This window comes from Cucumis melo, chromosome 5, assembly GCF_025177605.1.
Source record: "Cucumis melo cultivar AY chromosome 5, USDA_Cmelo_AY_1.0, whole genome shotgun sequence".
Lineage (NCBI taxonomy): Eukaryota > Viridiplantae > Streptophyta > Magnoliopsida > Cucurbitales > Cucurbitaceae > Cucumis > Cucumis melo.
In genome coordinates, this window is record NC_066861.1 from 11,713,525 (window position 1) to 11,722,269 (window position 8,745).

Genomic DNA, 8,745 nt, shown 5'->3' on the forward strand with positions numbered 1-8,745 from the left:
CTTGATAGAAAAATTCATCACTTTAAATCCTCAAGCTTCCAAAGAGACCAATCTTAACTTCAACTGATGAGGCGGCGACAGCAGAGAGTTATATTAGAGAAGAAGAACCTTTGTCTTTCTCTTTTACTTTCTAACTTAAGCATTTCAATGCTATTAATAGGTCCAAATAATAACAATAATATTTATTATTATTATTTCCTTTTCCTTTTCCTTTTCCTTTTAGATTATATGTATATATATATATATAATACCAAATATATACATATATCTTTATTTCCATTATTTTTCTTCAATAAATGCCTTAAATGCACAAAATCTTAGACATTTATAAACATTAATAATAATAATAATACTTCTTTATTATTATTATTTTTCTCTCACAAAAATCTACAATAAACATATATATTTATTTAAACCATTATTCTCTCTTTTAAATGAATATATATCTTTTTCTTCCAATCAAATCAACCATCTCTCTCCTCATGGATTATCTTCTTTTCCAAACAAATATAATTATATTCCATCATATAATTAACTTCATTCTTCCAAATTATTGATTAAATATATATATACTCAATTAAATCCAATTCCACCAAAACTAACTTTTCCCTCCAAAATCTCAAATTAACTTAAATCCTCAATTAATTTAATCAATCAAATCTTTTCCAATAAATCACTTATAACTTCCAACATAAATTATCTTAACCCAACCATAACAACTTCACTCCAGAATCAAGATTTAACTTTCTGCAGAATAATTAATTATCTTCCACAATAATTAATTATTATTTATCTTTCTCCAAAATAATTAATTATCTTCCACAATAATTAATTATTGTTTATCTTTCTCCAAAATAATTAATTATCTTCCACAATAATTGATTATTATTTATCTTTCTCAAAAAATAATTATCCTTTTACAAATAATTATATTTTCCCAAAATATAATTATTTTACTTCTTCTCCCTTACTAAATATCCTTTCTTCAAAATACAATTATCTTTTCCTTAAATAATTATACTTCAACAAATATAATTATCTTTTTCTTTAACATAATAATTATATATATATTTTCACATATACATATAATTATTAAATCTCCAACAAACTTTCCACCCCACAATTTAATTAAATAACGTCCATAATTATTTAATTAAATTCAACTTCAACAACACTAAAAATTCACAACTTTACTTACTTCTCTTTAACTACCATTTAATCAGAAACTGAACAAACACCACATGTCACAACTTTTAATTAATTAAATATTCATCCAACAAATATTTAATTAATTTCAATTCCTACATAAATCAAATAATTCTCATTAAATGAATTCAAAATAACGCCCAATAAATTAAATCTAATTAAACAAAATTAAGATAATTCACTCCAAAATTATCTTAATTTTTGGGGCGTTACAATCTTCCCTCCTTTAACAACTTTCGTCCTCGAAAGTTCTAATCTTTGAACAACTTGGGATACTTGGCTCTCATGTTTTAATTAAAAACAAATTCTACCAAATTTCAAAATCTTTAATTAAATAGATATACTATCTTTAATTAAATAGACATACTCATGTATATATATTTAATTAATCGAACACAAAACAACCGAATATATTCCTTAACTTCGAAGTCCACTTAATGTAACACCCAAAATAGATTCCTTATCATCGTTTCAAAAAGTGTCTCTTATCATCGTTTCTCTTTAGTAATGACCTCAGCTTAGTATAAAAAGTAGGGTCGTTATAGTTTTTGTAACGACCCAACTTTTCCGGACTAAGCTGAGGTCACTACCAAATACCAAAACTCGACCATTCAACATAAAATTTAAAACGGACCAGATACGATTCATTAAAACATTATAAACCTTACAAAAGACAGTTTCGGGCCCTATTTTAAATAGTTCAAAAGTCACAAAAATAAAATGTCAGGTCACCAGTCCAAAATCACAGTCAAAATATTCTGACAAAATACATAGCGGAAGCGAAAGAAAATCAGACGCGTCCATATGGCCTTCACGCATCCTTCCTGCCTCTCGTCGGTCTGCCCCTCGCTGTACCCCTACCTGAAAGGTTAAAGAAGAGAAAGGGTGAGTATAAACATACCCAGTAAGGGACCCACTACTGGGCCCGTTAGGGGACAACAGTTAACTTCCTATTCGGGGGTACCCTACATAATAGTCTAGTGGTTCCGTAGAACGCACATATCAGTCTAGTGCTCCCGAAGGATGCACATATCAGTCTAGTGCTCCCGAAGGATGCACATATCAGTCTAGTGCTCCCGAAGGATCCACATATCAGTCTAGTGCTCCCGAAGGATACACATATCAGTCTAGTGCTCCCGAAGGATGCACATATCCGTAAGGCACACTACCCCATAGATGAAGCTAACCGTTACCCCTCAGTCCAAACTAAACTGTCTACATCAGCCACATCCCAACGACATTCATATCACAGTCCCACCATAGGCTTTGTCAGTCAGATAGTATAGGTTTAAACATCTACACCCTCAGTTGCTTTATGCATTACCGATTCGCACGCCCAATAGGGAAACCCTAGGTCCAATCGACTAACCAACCAAAACCGGACTCACTGTCCTTCCCCGTCCAAATTCCATGAACCACATCCAGACCAGTGCTTTACTACATACTAAACCGTAACTTTAAGGTCCTTCAACATATAATTTCAATCCACAAATAGCAGTCACAGTATATTCTCATCAGACAAAATATAATATCAGTACTTAACAGTCAACACGCATACAGATATTCAGTACAGTCACTAACGTGTAATCCCCTGTGGATTACTACGGTTTTAACCTGGACTCGGGGTCCAGTAGTAGGAAAACCCTTACCTGAAACTCGGTTATGCCCCTCGATCGAAATCTACGCTCAACAGATCCACCTAAACGAAACACGAAGGTTTTAGTTGATGACTTTAGTAGCAGTTGTTTTAAAAGGATATCCGCTGACTTACCCAAGGAAAAGAAGCTAACTCTAACCAGGCCTGCCGCGGAACCCGAGAACTTAAGCGTCAACTCTGCACTACCATCAAGGGAGAAAAGTAGGGCCATATCTTAATTCAACATTCAAACTCGAATTGGACGAGGTAACGTTAGGGAATTCATGAGAAGAATCCTTACCGAAGACTCACCGTGAACCGAAGTGGAGGAAAGAAGGCTTAGGTGGCTCGGCTCGGCTCGGCTCGGCTCGACTCGGCTCGGCTCGGCTCAGCTCGGCTCGGCTCGGCTTGGTTCGGCTCGCGGCTCGGCTCACTCGGCTCGCGGCTCGGCTTGGTTCGGCTCGCGGCTCGGCTCACTCGGCTCGCGGCTCGGCTTGGTTCGGCTGGCGGCTCGGCTCACTCGGCTCGCGGCTCGGCTTGGTTCGGCTGGCGGCTCGGCTCACTCGGCTCGCGGCTCGGCTTGGTTCGGCTGGCGGCTCGGCTCACTCGGCTCGCGGCTCGGCTTGGTTCGGCTGGCAGCTCGGCTTGAAGCGGCTGGCGGCTCGGCTTGAAGCGGTTTCGGGTCGGGTCTTTGCAGCGCGAAACGGGCAACCACACGCGACGGATTTCGGCGTTCGACGACCGGGATGGAACGCAGCTTGTCCGACGACTGGCCCTACTTCCACGCGGCGGAGGGCGACGGCGGATAAGGTCTGACTGAGGATGCACGGCGGCGTTTGGTTGTTTGAACCCGAGGGGAGATCCGAAATGGATGGTCGCGGCGGCTTCTCGTTTTCGGAGACGGAGACGACGACGAAGGAAGAGATGAAGGTGGGCACGGACGGAAGGAGAAAAGAATGAGGAGGAAGAGATGGGCTGTCTGCGAACGGGCGGCGGTGGTCGGGCGAAGGATGGAGGAAGGAGAGAAAATGGATGGGCGGCGCGGTGGAGAGGAGACCGAAAACGAAAGGAACGGGGGGGGGGGCCAGCGCGCGAATTAGGGTTTTTTTTCTTTTTTTTTTTTGTAATAAATATATATATATATATATATATATAAATATATATATATAAATAATAATATATATATATATGTAATAAAAAAATAACTAATAATAATAATAATAATAATAATCTTAATTATAATAAAAATAAAAATAATAATGATATATATATATATATATATATATATATAGAATAAAATTAATATAAATTTATAATAGAATATTAATATATATTATTATAACAATATTAAATAAGAATATTAATATTTATTTTAAATAAAATAAAAGAAAAACAAATTAACATTAAAATAATAATAATAATTCCCGATAATAATAATATAATCAATATTATATTATTATTTTACCGTTTTACCAAAACTCAAATTTCCGAACAATTTACTTAAAAAATGCTAAAATTTTACCTCGAACGTCGGGGCGTTACAGTTTTAACGACGCAAGTTTTGCGTCATAAAGACTTTCAACGACACAGTTTTTGCGTCATTTAAGCCACTGTCAAGAAAGACTATTTAACGACACTTTGAAAACCGTGTCATTAAATATGATTAGATGACACCAAAATTGTGTCATTAATACCTTTACCTTGACGCAATAAATATGTCACCGTTATCTATAACTCGACACCAATATATTGTCATCAATACCTTTATGTTGACGCAAATCATGTGTCACCGTTATCTATACCTTGACACTCATATATTGTCATTAATACTCTTAAATTGACGTTTTAAATGTGTCACCGTTATCTATTACTCGACACGAATTTATTGTCATTAATAACCTTATATTGACGCTTTAAATATGTCACCGTTACCTATACCTTGACATAAATATATTGTCATTAATACTCTTATATTGACACTTTAAATGTGCCATCGTAATCTGTCACTCGACACAAATATATTGTCATTAATACTATTATATTGACAATTTAAATGTGTCACCGTTATCTATCACTCGACACCAATATATTGCCATCAATACTCTTATAACGACGTTTTAAGTGTGTCACCTTTCAATATAACTCGACACTAGTATATTGTCGTTGTAAATATTTCGTTACACAAAATTGTTGTCAAGAAATGTGCTTTAACGAAACTGTTTCTTTTTAATAAAAGCTTATATGTCGACACATGTTTGGTGCCGTAATTCTTCATTTTCGCAACACATATTTTTCTATCATATAATTCTTCTTTCAAAAAAATTAAATACTAAATTTCAGCATTACCCACATATGTTTGGAAAGATATTTATATTGATAATAAAAAATATAACTTACATTATCGGTAAATATTTTACGATAATCCAAAAGATAAATTTACTGTAATATTACATGTAGGTGTGACCTAATCTAATCAAACTGACGCATAAATGAGAACTTGATCGATACCATGGTCCATGGATTCTTCAACTACCTGCAAATTTGAAAAATATGAACCTTAGCCAACATTCATTACAGAAAATGCATAAGCATAAGCATAAACATAAGCATAAGCATAAGCATAAGCATTAAACATTAAGTACATGTAAAAAAATCACCTTCTTAATAAGCAGACCAATAAAATTTTAAAATAAGCGTCCAAAGTTCATACAACCAATGTTTTTAATAAAAGAACCATAAGGAATGCAAAAGATTAAAAAAAAAACACCGACTACATAAGCATAAGCATAGTATATAAATGTTGCAAATGTAAGTTTTGATTCAATCTTTACAGGCCAAGCAATGTTCTAGTTTGCATCAAGTTGAAACTTAGCATAAACTTACCTTTAGCCCCCCTCCTCCAAAGTAAATACAAAACAACATGATTCCTATAACATATGTCTAAGAGGATTGAACAAAATAGTTTTTCAAGGACTACCATAACTGCAGAATAGTTAACACAACAAAGTATCAAGTTCCTAAGTACGTGTCAACATGATTCCTAAAACATACGTCTAAGCGGATCGCACAAAATAGATTTTCAATGGCTACCACTGCAGGATAGTCAAAGCAATATTCCTAAATACATGTTAACATGATTCTTAAAATAAAATAGTTAAGTTACGTTACAAAACATAAAGCACGTTTACCTCTTTCTTTTACTAAATCTCCACCCCCATATCTTGATTGCCCTCCACAGAGGCTTTTTCTTTCTTGCAAGTTCGGAAGCCCTAATAATGAATAGCAAACTACTTAAGTTATACAATTATTGTTTCATATGCAATATATTAACTCATTATTTGATTCCTAACGGAGTTCATAATAAAATAAGTTAACATCATTTTCAAAGTTATTCCAAGAACAAAAGTTGCAACCAATGTTATGAGAAAACAACAAACAATGTAACAAATAACAAACACTTTAAAATTTTACATACTACAAAAATCCAAGTAATATATAAAATCAAGTTGTAAAATAAGTAAGTTTCAAAACTTTCTTACCATGAAGATTGGGAAGTGTTGCTATCAAAGATCTCTTGTAGTTCCTCTTCTATCAAATTCAACCCAAAAAATCGAGTAGACAATATATTGATCTAAATAATCATTGTTTGTTCCTGGGAACCATAAAACAAAAAACATCATCATTGACATTCAACACATAAGCAAATCTTTAATGGCTTAAATTGAGAAGTCCTAGTTTTGTATCTTATCCTCTTATAGTTTTTAATTTAGTCTATCACTATTCGTAAATGTTAAAATTAGATGATAATGAAACTTACATAGCATGATACTTCATAGATTGACAGAAGTTTGAAGAAGCAAAAAAAGTCATCTAAGTGAGGAAAAATGAATTTTTTTACTAATTGAAAAATGTAATATACAATTTGCAAGCCAAGAACCATAAAATTCATAAATGAACATTATTCCTTTCTGTCTCAAATTTTTATATCCATATGGCAAAAACCAAATGAATTTTTCATACATTTTGCAATTATAGAAATTAAAAAATAAATAATAAAAAAAAAAAAAAAAAAAACAATAATAATAGCAAAACAATGTGAAATAGGATAAATACAGGTTGGAAAATAATACAGGTTGGAAAATGATTTGACAAATAATACAACAAACAATATAGTTGACAAATAATACAGGTTGAAAAATAATATAATATACAGGTTAAGAAATACTATATTGAAAATAATATACAGATTGAGAATAAATATATTGGAAATAATATAAAATAATATATTGGAAATAATATAAAATAATATATTGGAAATAATATAAAATAATATATCAGATATAATATAAAATAATATATCTAATATAATATACAAGTTGAGAAATAATACAAGCTTGTGAAATAAATATCAAAAGTAACAAAGTATTTTGTCTTTTATAAGTCTAATCAATTAATAAACTGTAAACCAAAAAATTAACAATAGCCAAATTAAATCAATTGGCTTAAACATAACAAATTTAAAGAATATAGAATAAAATGGCCTAAATCTAACAAATTTGAATCAATTGGCCTAAATCTACTAAATTTGAAGCAACCATAAATTCAATTGACCTAAACCTAACAAAATTAAAAGCTCAAATGACCTAAACCTAACAAATTCGGAGCACATTGAAATTAATTGACCTAAACAATAATAAATTCAATTTGACCTAAATTTGAACTAACAATAAAAGCACAGTAAACCAATTGGTCTAAGCTTAACAGGCCTAACCCTAACAAAATCAAAGTCACCTTAAAATTAATTAACAAAATTACAATAAAAACAAATTTGAAAAACTACATTTTGAAATTTAAAAAAAAAGTTACCTTTGACAGAATAGTTTCCTTAGCTTTTTTTTTTACCCTTCCAATTGATCTCAAACCTAAAAAAAAAAAATCCTTCTTTGTTTTTATAGTGGAGAAGGTGGAGTGAGAGAGAAAATTGGGTTAGTGAGGGAAAATAGAAAGAGAGTGGAGAAGGTGGGAGCAGAGAGAAAATTGGGTGAGTTGAGGGATAATAGAGAAGAAAGTGGAGAAGGTGGAAGTGGGAGAGAAAATTGGGTGAGTTGAGAAAAATAGGAAAGAGACTGATATTCATTTTCTTTTTGTTTTTTTTTTTAAAATTAATTCAAATTCAAATCCAACTTTTAAAATAAAATAAAAATGAAGTAAAATAAAGTAAATAAATAAAATAAAATAATAAATAAATGACAAAATGTTGTATCTACAACTTCTTAAAACATTACCCCTCCATTGGATCAAAAAATATTTCTTGTAGACAAAGATAATCAATTGAATTTTGCACTTTAATTTTCTAAACAAAATGTATCTTGCATACTAATTAAATAATCAAGAGATAATTAAAAGGTTGTTTCATAGAGATCACATGGAATTGAATTCATTTTTGAACAAAAATTAAAGAATCAACATGCTAAATTAGAATAAAAATGGAAGAAACTCTCAAATAAATTGAATAACCATGATCCTCTTACCTCTTAGAGATTACCCCTCTATTGGAATAAAAGATTGATGGAATATGTTTTAGAGAAAAAATGACAATAAGATGAGAGAGTTCTAAAAAATGATATTTAAAGAGAATTTGGGTGAAAATTAGAGTTGGATTTATGAATGAATCAAATATAACTGAAAATTTTGATTAAGATTTACAGAAAAATGAGTTATATATAGAAAAGAAATGAAAATAACTGCTTCATGGGTTTCGAACTCATAACTTTAGGGCCAGGCGCACGCTCAATTTGACAGAAAGGAGAGGATTTTCGGAAAGTTGTTATATATTTACAAGATTGCCATTGAAAATATGTGAGAAAAATGATTTACAGGTTATGAAATTCGAACACTGGACA